The sequence below is a fragment of the Mus caroli genome, chromosome 2 (genome assembly GCF_900094665.2).
Source record: "Mus caroli chromosome 2, CAROLI_EIJ_v1.1, whole genome shotgun sequence".
NCBI classification, from domain to species: Eukaryota; Metazoa; Chordata; class Mammalia; order Rodentia; family Muridae; genus Mus; species Mus caroli.
The window spans coordinates 72,930,262-72,941,596 of record NC_034571.1 but is presented as its reverse complement, the minus strand read 5'-3'; positions in this window follow the sequence as shown (position 1 = coordinate 72,941,596).

The following is an 11,335-nucleotide window of genomic DNA, read 5'->3' as shown; positions in this document are numbered from 1 at the left end:
TGGGTATGGGGGACTTTTGGGATAGCATTGGAAATGTAATTGAGGAAAATACATAATAAAAAAATATTTAAAAAAAGAAAGAAAAAAAAGCGTACTGTGAGTGTGAGTGACTGACTTCGACTCTCAAGAGAAAAGTGTGGCTGACTGGCAGAGTTCCAATGTGGCCCATCAAGTTTCCACCCCCTGATTTGCACCCTACATAACACTTTGATGCCTTTGGATGAAAATAAGACCCATTAATATGTTATAATCATGCTTCTTATTCAGCTACATTTTAAAAGATTCAGCTATAGCTGGTTCAAATAAGATTATAATGTTCACTAGCATCCCATGACTGAGACAAACAGCTTAAAAAAAATCTTTACAAGAGGAAAGACTTGTTTTGGATCAAGGTTTCAGAAGTTTCATTCCAAGGTTTTCTGGCTTTCTGCAGCCTGTGGTAAAGCAGAACAAGAGAGCAGAAAATCCTCCGACAGAGGACAGCTGTGCAAGTCATGGAGCTCTGAGGCAGGCTAGGACAAGAAAGGGGAAGAAGTGAGAACTATCCTCCCAACTACACCACCAGTGGCACAGTTTCTTTAGCGAGACTCTATCTCCTGCTTCCAATCACTCCTGAGTAATACCACTAAATTATTAATCCATGAACAGATCACTGATTAGACCTCATGATACAGCCATCTCTCCCTGAGTCCGTCAGCTGACAATCAAACTGTGGGGGTTTCTGAAATCAGAACAATATGAAAAAGGGATCACAATAATGAATTCAATAGACACAAATTAATCAATAGACACAAGTTAGTAAAGTAAAATATAACCAAGCTTTCAGTGGTCAGAAAATATAGAATGGAGTCAAAACTATACAGGCAGAGGAAAAGAAGTGTTCTTATTTCCTCAGTAAACAGACAAGGGATAAGTACAGACATGCCCAAATATGAAGAGAAGGATAGAAGCAGCATTTACCCCTTCCCAAGTACATGCTGCGCACATTGCCAAGATTAATACACCAGATTTTAGAAAGCAACATCCCTTTACTTACACAGATCTGAGTCCTGGCTAAACATAAATTGAATTCACACTCATGAATACTGGGAGTGAGGGATACAGAGGTAAGGGAGGGACAGAAATGGAGATAGAGACAAAGAGACTCAGAGAGAGACAGAGAAAGACACAGAGAGAGAACCGTAATTTACACAATTTTCAAATTTCATACTGCATGAAAATTGTGCCAGAAAGTGGCTGGTATACAAGAACTTGGATATATATACCTAACTGGTATACAATAACCAATTAGGGTTACTTTTGCTGTGATAAAACACCATGACCAAAGATACTTGGAAGGAAAGGGTTTGTTTAATCTTACACTTCCAGGTATCAGTCCATCACTGAGAGAAGTCAGGGCAGGAACTCAAACAGGACAGGAACCTAAAGGCAGGAACTGTTACAGAGGCCATGGAGGGGTGCTGCTTACTGGCTTGCTCCCCTTGGTTTGCCAGCCTGCTTTCTCATAGAACCCAGGACTACCAATGAGGTGACCCCACCCATAATAGACTGGACCCTCCCACATGAACCATTAGTTAAGAAAATGCCCTAGTGCCTGCAGCCCAATCTTATGGAGGCGTTTTCTCAGTTGAGGCTCTCTTCTCTCGGATGACTCTAGTTTGTGTCAAGCTGATGTAAACTAGCTAGCATAGAGGGGAAAGTAGTGCACAAATGTTGCGGTCTCTTAATATTCTAGAAAATTATAACTTAAACAAAGCATTACTCTAACGGTTTAATTAGAACAATCAAATTATGATTTCTTAAAGGGAGCATAATTAAGGAAAAGCATTAAATGCCATGTAGTCTTTAATGGTCACTTTCAAAGCTCTTAGCTAAGCAGTCTATCAGCAAGACCCTGAGTGCATGAAAATTACCTGTCATCCCAAGCCCCAATGTTGCACATACGATCTCATACCATGTACCAATTTAACTGTTGCTCTCCAAGAATCTCTAAGGTCAATAACTGCTATATACTCATTCCTAATAATAATAAAATTGGCTTGTATTAGCAATAACTTACCCTGTATCACATGTAGAGTGTTAGAAGTTTAATGGAGAGTAATACTTACCTTACCTAATTCTCATAATTCTAGAAGTGTTATTATCTACATTTCAGGGGAAACCTGCCATGTACTTTGCTCAATGTCACACTATGAGAAAGGAAACTTAGAACTCACAGCCTTCTAACATGTAATTCTGTGCTTTCAGCCACAAGTTGATGCCAATCTCTTACACTTATCCACCGAGGAAAACATCTATCCAACTCAACAAACATTCATCAACACTAGCATCTAAATATATTTTTCCTCAGAAAAAAGTCTTCCCCCTGTAGATTTTGCAAATTTCTCATGAATGTAAATCATCTTTCTACATAAAATGAAATTTTTGATTATTTTCTGACCCTTATACTTTCTTTTTTAAAAAAAGGCGCTGTGAAGTCTACATTTAATTTCAATTCAACCTAAGTTGAAAAAAGGTCTGCTGCTCTCTTGAGTACCACAATTCCTTGTATGGAATTGCTGACCTAGTTTTAAAGAGGGATAAACTCACATCCCTCAAATGTAGTCTTCAGGGAGCGAACAGAGTTATTGTTCGTGTCCCATTTATATGGAATGCTGACCTTTCAGAAGAATCCATTGCTTATTGTAAATGTTTAATGAATAAAAATAATTGAGCTCATACACTGCAACAATGATTCATGTTGCTTTTTCTGTTTTTAAATACCACATTGAATACCTAACCTAAATTCAATCTTAAGAACTTGGCTCCATGATTTGGAAGACAAAATAATATACTCTTAAGCCTATATATCTTTAATCCCAAAAATAATGTTTGTGGATAAAAGTAGAACTGTATTAACACTAACTGAGGCAGGGGAAAGCCCATTCATTATGTAAGTGTATTATGCTAAGCAAGTGTACACTACTGACCAGTGTGTGGATGACTCATAGACGGTGACTTTCTGCTCACATGATATGTCAGTACTAACACTAAAAAACATTTACTGATTAAAACTACTGCGATTATAGCACGTGCTACTTTCCTGGGTAATTTTATATGCATTTTACTGATTTGAAAGATGTCTAGAGAGCTAATAAAGAATGCCTCTGAACGAATCTATGTGAGCACTGTCAGATAATTAGCATATACATCAAGGAACAGAGAGAGAAAGAGGCCTCTGAACGTGCATAACACCATCCAATAGGTTATAGGTGGAGGGTGGAACAAAAGCAGAAGGGAGGGAGAAGCTAGATCACTCTCAAGCTTGATTTTTCTTGACTAATTGTGCTTTCTGTCTCCACCACTTTAGATATCAAATGCTACTAAACCTAGAACGAACATTAATGGATCTCTAAGGAACCCCTAGGCTTTCAGCCTTAGACTTGGGGAGTGTCTTAGGGTTTCTATTCCTGCACAAACATCATGACCAAGAGGCAAGTTGGGGAGTAAAGGGCTTATTCAGCTTACATGTCCATTACCAAGGAAGTCAGGACTGGAACTCAAGCAGGTGAGAAAGCAGGAGCTGATGCAGAAGGCCATGGAGGGATGTTCCTTACTGGCTTGCTTAGCCTGCTCTCTTATAGAGCCAAGGCTACCAGCCCAGAGATGGTCCCACCCTCAAGGGGCCTTTCCCCCTTGATCACTAATTGAGAAAATGCCTTACAGTTGGATCTCATGGAGGCATTTCCTCAACTGAAGCTCCTTTCTCTTTGATAACTCCAGCTGTGTCAAGTTGACACAAAACTAGCCAGTACAGGGAGCATCATTGATTCAGAGGTTGGCAGCTTATTGGACTAAGCAGTCACCACCCGCAAACTGCCATTGTAGGACCATCCTGTCTGTGCATACACATGCATACATACACATGTGATACACACACACACACACACACACACACTCAAGAATATATAGAGATAGATTGATATAGGTATAGATATATATTCTATTAGGTCTGATTCTCTGTCCTTCAACAGTGCCCTAAAAATAGTTAGTTACAAGATTCAGAATCAGAAATTGTTCATTGTTTTTTATTGGATATTTTATTTATTTACATTTCAAATGTTATCCCCTTTACCAGTTTCCCCTCTGCAAACCCTCTATCCCATCTCCCCTCCCCCAGCTTCAATGAAGGTGCTCCCCCACCTACCCATCCACTCCCATCTCACTGCCCTAGCATTCCCCCACACTGGGGCATCAAGCCTTCCAAGGGCCTCTCCTCCTTTGATGCCAAATGGATAGTGAATTTAGAAATTGTTTAAAATATACCATAAATGACAAATACTAAATAGTAAATATGGTTGGAATTTCCCCCTCTTTTTTATTAGTTATTTGAGAAATTTTATGACGCATTTTGATCATATGACCCCCTCCACTACCTACCAGGTGCTGCAGTCTTAAAGAAAACCAATTCTCCCTCTCCTAGTAGCCATCAAATGCCAATAACTCCTGAGCTAAGGGTGGGATTTCATCTCTACCTCCCCTCTTCATGCTGGAATTCTGTCTGGCCTGAGACTTCATAGGTCATGTGTATGCTGTCTCAGCCACTGTGAATTTATATATATATAACTGCCTTGCTATGTCCCAAAAACAATGTTTCCTTGTAGTCATGTGCTACTGTGACTCCTACAGTCCTCCCGCCCCTGCTTCTACCATTGTCCTTAAGTCTTGGGTGGAGAAGTATCATGCAGGTATTGCATTCAGGGATCAGCACTCCCCAGCATCCTGTTCTTTGCCCCTTGATCAGGTGTTGGTCTGAGTTAACTGCCACATGCTATAAAAAGAAGCCTCTCTTATATGGGCAACTGAGGCACTAATCTATTGAATGAAAACTTCAAGATACTGGGGGTGGAGGGAGAAATTGAAGAAGATACCAAACTACAGAGAGAACGCCCAAGCTTGTGGGTTGATGTAATTATTATATTGCAAAGATGGCCATCATACCAAAAGAAATTTACAAGTTCAATGTAATCCCCATGAAAATCCCAATGCAATTCACCACAGAAACTAGAAATAATAACAATCTTAAATTTCACATGGAAACATATAAGACTTGGGATAGAAAAAAAAAATCCTGAACAATAAAAGAACAGCAGGAGAACAGCTAGAGGTAGCTCCAACTCAAATTTCAAGTTATACTATAAAAATAAGATAGTAAAACAAGCATGGCCCTGGCATAAAAACAGCCTCATGACCGATGAAATAGAATTGAGGACTCACACATAGGTCAGTGAATCTAAAGGCACCTACCTGACGTTTGACAAAGAGGCAAAAAGTACACACTGGAGAAAAGACACCAACTTCAACAGATGGTGTTGTCTGTCTGAATAGCTGCATGTAAAAGAATAAAACAGTATCTTTATCTCACACCCTGCACAAAACTGAACTCTAAATTGATCAAGAGCATCAATATAAGACCTGATACCCTGATTCTGATAGTGTAGACATATCCCTTTATTGAAAATCAACATAAAACAGTGACTACCATGGGTTATATAAGAGCTTTAAGTCAAACAAAATAAATAAAAATGGCTCAGCAAGTGAGAGTATTGGTGGCATAAGCATCATGAGCAGAGTCTAATTCCTGGAGCTCACATAAAGAGCCTGACACCCTGGCTTGTATCTGTAATCCCAGAAACCTTGCAGCCAGATGAGAGGGTAAGACCAGACAACTGTGCAGAAGCTAGATTGGAGCATGGACAGCAGTTAAGATGATAAGAAGGACCCTGACACAACAGGGTGAGAGGAGAAACCTAAAACCTAAAAGTTATCCTCTCCACATGCATGCTGCATACAACACACACACACACACACATGCAAATTGATGATGATGATGATAAGGAAGAAAAATGTGTCCAAAATGTGAAAATACATTTTTAAAAGTATATATTTAATTGCAAGAAATGAAAATTTGTAAACAAGCTTAATGAAAATGGAATTTAACACCAACATGATCATGAAAGTTACAAAATTCTATACTTTCGAAGTGGAAAAAAACGTAAAAATAAAAATTCAAGATGTTATATGAACTCTTCCCAAATAATAAAAACTGAATATTCCAAAAGTATTTTACTTGACAAGCACATTTGTTAATGTAGATAAAACATTCATTTTTTAACACACTACAAGTTGAACAGCAATGTTTAATAACGCTTCTGATTGGACTTTCAAACCCAATGACCACTGTTTGAATGACACAACTAAGTCTAATAGCTTCAGCACACATATTCTTAGACTGTTTTCCAAATAACAGGTAAAAATAAGAATACAGAATTTAATCTGCCCATTTCTAAAGTCTTTTGTGATACCCTAATGGATTATTTCTATTGTGGTTCAAAAACTAGCATTAAATGGAATTTATATTAAATTGGATTTTGTTAGATAGGCTCATAAAATATTAATTTAAAATTATTCTAATAACTTTTAAATATGTTGCAAGTACATTTCTAATGCATAGCTATCCAATTATATGTGTATAGTATTCATATATACTACCTCATAAAGTCACATTGAAGCATTATGGGTATTTTATTTTTTGCCTTTGTGCTTTTCTTAGTTTTTTATTCTTTTTCTTGGAAGGTAAAACTCCTTTTGTTTTCCATGGACCTCTGACTGTCAGGCCTCAGACAAAGGATCATTTTAAATTCACTGATTTTAATCTTCGGTTTTCTCTCTTTTCTACAATTCTATGTTTTATTTAAGTGTCTACTTTGTATAAAATCACATACTTAGTGATATAATTAGTTTTCAGCTGACTTTAATCAGTGACTGAAAGTCTTTTTTACCCCTTTTCTACAGTCCTCCAATAGTTAGAGAAACACATGCACAGACTTAGAAAGTCTTTATTACCAAAGACTGGTTCACAGTGACTGTCTTAGTCTCCAGCCTTCAGACTCCATAAGGCATCCAGAAGCCTTATGCAGAATCCTCCAGATATCAATAGCCCTTCTGTGTGCTCCTGGACATGTCAGGTTAATATGGGGGCTGGAGGAAAGTAATGTTCGTGTTTCTTAACTGATCAGTAGACTTATTTTGAATTGATTTTCTGTCTGGGAATAGGAATATTATAGAAATTTGGTTGTTTTTAGATTTCAATGTTTGTGGGGCTCAACACCATGCTATTTCTATTAAGAATGTTTCTGTGAATAGAAATGCCACCAACTAAAATGTTGCCAACCAAAGAGAGTATCTAGTACCTTTCAGATTATCTTCATGGGTGCTCTAATGAGAGGGAGAAATGTTCTCCAGGTCTTATCCCCTGAAGTTTATGTTCTAGCTCTCTGCGCGGAGCTGACGGTGTAGCCCCACTTTCAGCTTTACTCGTGCAATAATATAAAGTATTACTTGCTTACCTTTAAGCACACTTTGAAACTGTCACAAAACTAAATCTAAAAGTTAAACTCAGTTGTAGAATGCTTAAAAAGCATCATTGCTGAAAATTTCTGATGGAGAGACGTGAGGTCAATATTATGAGGACAAGTGCATTGAGGATAAAGAGCAAAACAAGACAACTACAGACTAAACTTCTGGGGTATCCTGGGTTGAGTCAGGAGGAAAGGACCTAGCTAAGTGCAAGGGACAAATCGGGAGCTAAGTGCCCCAGGCTATGTGTGACCAGATTGAGATCACTGTGAACTAAGAAATACAAAACCTTCAGAAGGAGATGGCAAAGGTCTCTTCATTAGCAAGAGTGAAGAACAATAATTCAGAACAAAGATTGGCAGTAGAACAGATGCAAAGAGTTAAGAGAAAGAAGAGGAACTGTCCCTGGGGTCAAATAGGAAAGCAATATGATAGGAAATATTACATGTTAGCAAAGCAGAAAGCCTTCAGGGTAAGAAGGATTAAGAAGTGATAAGGTACTAAATTTCTGAAATAGTTCATCTTTGATCATTATAGGGGTCTGTTCACCTAGAATTCTTGAGCACTTAAAACATGATTCAGGAAGCTGTGAAGCTGAATTTAATTTTGTATCTTAAAGTACTTTTACTTGAAATAATTATTCGCACCTAGTCTATAGGACATGACAAGTTTATGGAGATGCAAATGACATGCTCTGCCTGATTAAAATGGGCTGTGTTTCTCTGCCATCTGACCTCCTGAAGAAGAGCCCAGGCACACTGCAGGATGCCCTTAGAATGCAGCTGTTTCCATTGAGCAACTGACATTAGTCATTTTCCTTTTACTTCTGTTGGCAGCTACATCCATTAGGATATAAGATGTGAGTGCCACAGGAAAATGTAAGATTTAGAATGCTGTATTGGTGAACATACGGTTCTTGGGCTCCCCAGAAGGTCTTTTTCACACCTCCCACCTTACATTACCCAATTAACACATTGACAGAAGATAGGACTTTCACTGCCTATCACATGCACACCTGAAGGTAGGCATGGACGTAGTCCTTGTGCATGCCTAGAATCCCGGAAAAGAGGATTGTATGGAGAACTGGAAGTATTAAAGAATGGCAGGGAATAGAAAGCAGTAGATAGGAAATGGATCTCTGACACACCGTCTACATTGCACGCTACACATCCTCACAGCAGTAAAACAGTGTTCCTCACATGTGCAAGCATTCTAGCATTTCTGCTGCACATAACAGAAGGCATTCTCAAGAAGAGCCTGGACTCTTTGGTCTTAGTAAACTGGATCTTGGCAAGTATCTCTTGCTTTTTGCTCCAGACAATGTGACATCCAGGCCTGATATTATTGTTCTTTGCAGATCTCAGAAGGCTTGAATTTCTAACTCAGAGTAAGAACAAAGAGCTGAACTCTATGAATAAAAGAGATGGTACATCTGAGAAGACTAAATTGGCTATGAGATGTACATGCAGCCATTTCCCTTTATAGGCTCACTTTGAGCCTATAAAGGCTGATTCCAAATAACTTGGGAAAAGGTAGAAGGACACGTGTGGTTTGCAGTTCTGTAATACTCTAGCCCCAAACATAGAACCTGACCCATAACTCACATGAATAAACATGAGTGGAAGGCCAAACCATGGCTTCCTCAGCCAAAACTGGACATTGTTCTAAAACAGTATTGTCAGGTTGGACGAAACTGTCACCATGCATGTGGCCCATCTGTCATGGATTTCTCTAAGCCCAGATGAAGATTAGGTAATGCAACATGCTTTTGCTGTCGAAAGTAGAGCACAGGTTCCTGCCAAGAACATGAAATACACACAATTTTCCATCTTCCCCCTCACTAAGTATGACTGAACACCATGGGGAAATATATATATATATATATATATATATATATATATATATATATATATATTGAAAGCCTTAACGAGACTCTAAAAGTTCAAAGGAAGACTACCCAGCTAATGACCTCAAATCTCAAACAATGGCATAGTAGTGAGTTCATTGGACCCTTCTTACCTCTTAAACACCAGTTGGTGCTAAAGAAACTAGCCAACTAGAAATGTCCAACAAATGCCTTCTTTATCTAGCCAAACAAGAAGCAAGACAAAAGTTTTAGGTAATATTTCTTTTTTATTTAATTGATTTTGAATAAGGAAAAGATAATGCATTTATGAAATGCAGTTACTGAATTCCAGAGATATTTAATTAAACATGTTTCCTGGAATGTTTTTTACATTAAGACATACCTACACCATTTCTTCCCCTTCCCTTTCTTCCCTCCAACCTGTCTCATAACCAACAGCAACACCCCTACTGCCTCTCCAATTCATGCCCTCTATTTCTTGGTGATTATTACATATGTGTATATGCATAAATACATAAATAAATCTGCTCAATTCATTGCAGATAAGCTGATTAATTACATATTAAATTCATCCATCAAAAGTTCTATAATTAGTAAGTAAGTTTGGGAAGTATGAAGGATAGGAGATAAACATATAACAATTAATGGTATTTTTATATACTAACAACAAACCTTTGAGCACACAATTTACAAACTCTGTGAGTGTGTGTGTGTGTGTGTGTGTGTGTGTGTAAACCTAGCAAACATACAGAATTTTTAAATACTATTGATAATGAGAAAGGAGAACAAAGAAGATCTAAATAAATAAAAAGACATATCTTGATCACCTATTAGAGCATGTGCCAGACAACGCAATGCCTGTCAAAATCTCAAGTGTTTTTCTTTTTTTCCAGCTATTAACAATTGCTCTAACTTTATGTTAACAGACAAAAGGATCAAATTGGACTAAACGACTTTATAAAAGAGTTGACTGAGAGAGACATCAGTCTCTCCAGTTTCAGGATCATCTACTGCAGAAACCAGGATCATGTGGTATCTGTGGAAGGCTAAACACCACATCAGCAGAACAGAGGAGAAATCAGAAACAGCCCCACAGAAACGTGCTGACTGATTCCTGGCAAAGATGTCAAAGGAATTTAAGAGAATAAAGCCAACTTTTTCAAAAAGCAGTATTGGAGTAGATGGAGATCCATGGGCAAAAGGAGAACCCTATCATAAGTCTCACCCTCCACGTGAAAACTAACTCAAAAGAGAACATGGATCCCCAGGTGGAACAGTCTCTGGATGGTCGTTCCACCTGTCTCAGCTCCAAACTTTGTCCCTGTAACTCCTTCCATGGGTATTTTGTTCCCCATTCTAAGGAGGAACAAAGTATGCCTGACAAATACAGAAGTGGATGCTCACAGTCAGCTATTGGATGGAACACAGGGCCCCCAATGGAGGAGCTAGAGAAAGCACCCAAGAAGCTGAAAAGGTCTGCAACCCTATAGGTGGAACAACAATGTGAACTAATCAGTACCCCCAGAGCTCATGTTTCCAGCTGCATATGTTGCAGAAGATGGCCTAGTCTGCCTTCATTGGAAGGATAGGCCCTTGGTCTTGCAAAGATTATATGCCCCAGTACAGGGAAATGACAGGGCCAGGCAGTGGGAGTGAGTGGGTTGAGGAGCAGGGAGGGGGGAGAGTATAGGGGACTTTTGGGATAGCATTTGAAATGTAAATGAAGAAAATATCTAATAAAAAATTTGTTTTAAAAAAAGAGACCATGGTATACATACAACATGCCAAGCTACAGTGGTTAGGAACATCTCCAGCACCTGGAGCTGCGTGGATACTCGGCTTTCACATTCCAAGTACAACCACTTAAAGGAAACTCAGTGGATTAAAAACTTTCAAAAATTTTTTTTAATTTTTAATCTTTTTATTACATATTTTCCTCAATTACATTTCCAATGCTATCCCAAAACTCCCTCATAGCGCCCCCCACTTCCCTACCCACCCATTCCCATTCTTTTGGCCCTGGCATTCCCCTATATTGGGGCATATAAAGTTTGCAAGTCCAATGGGCCT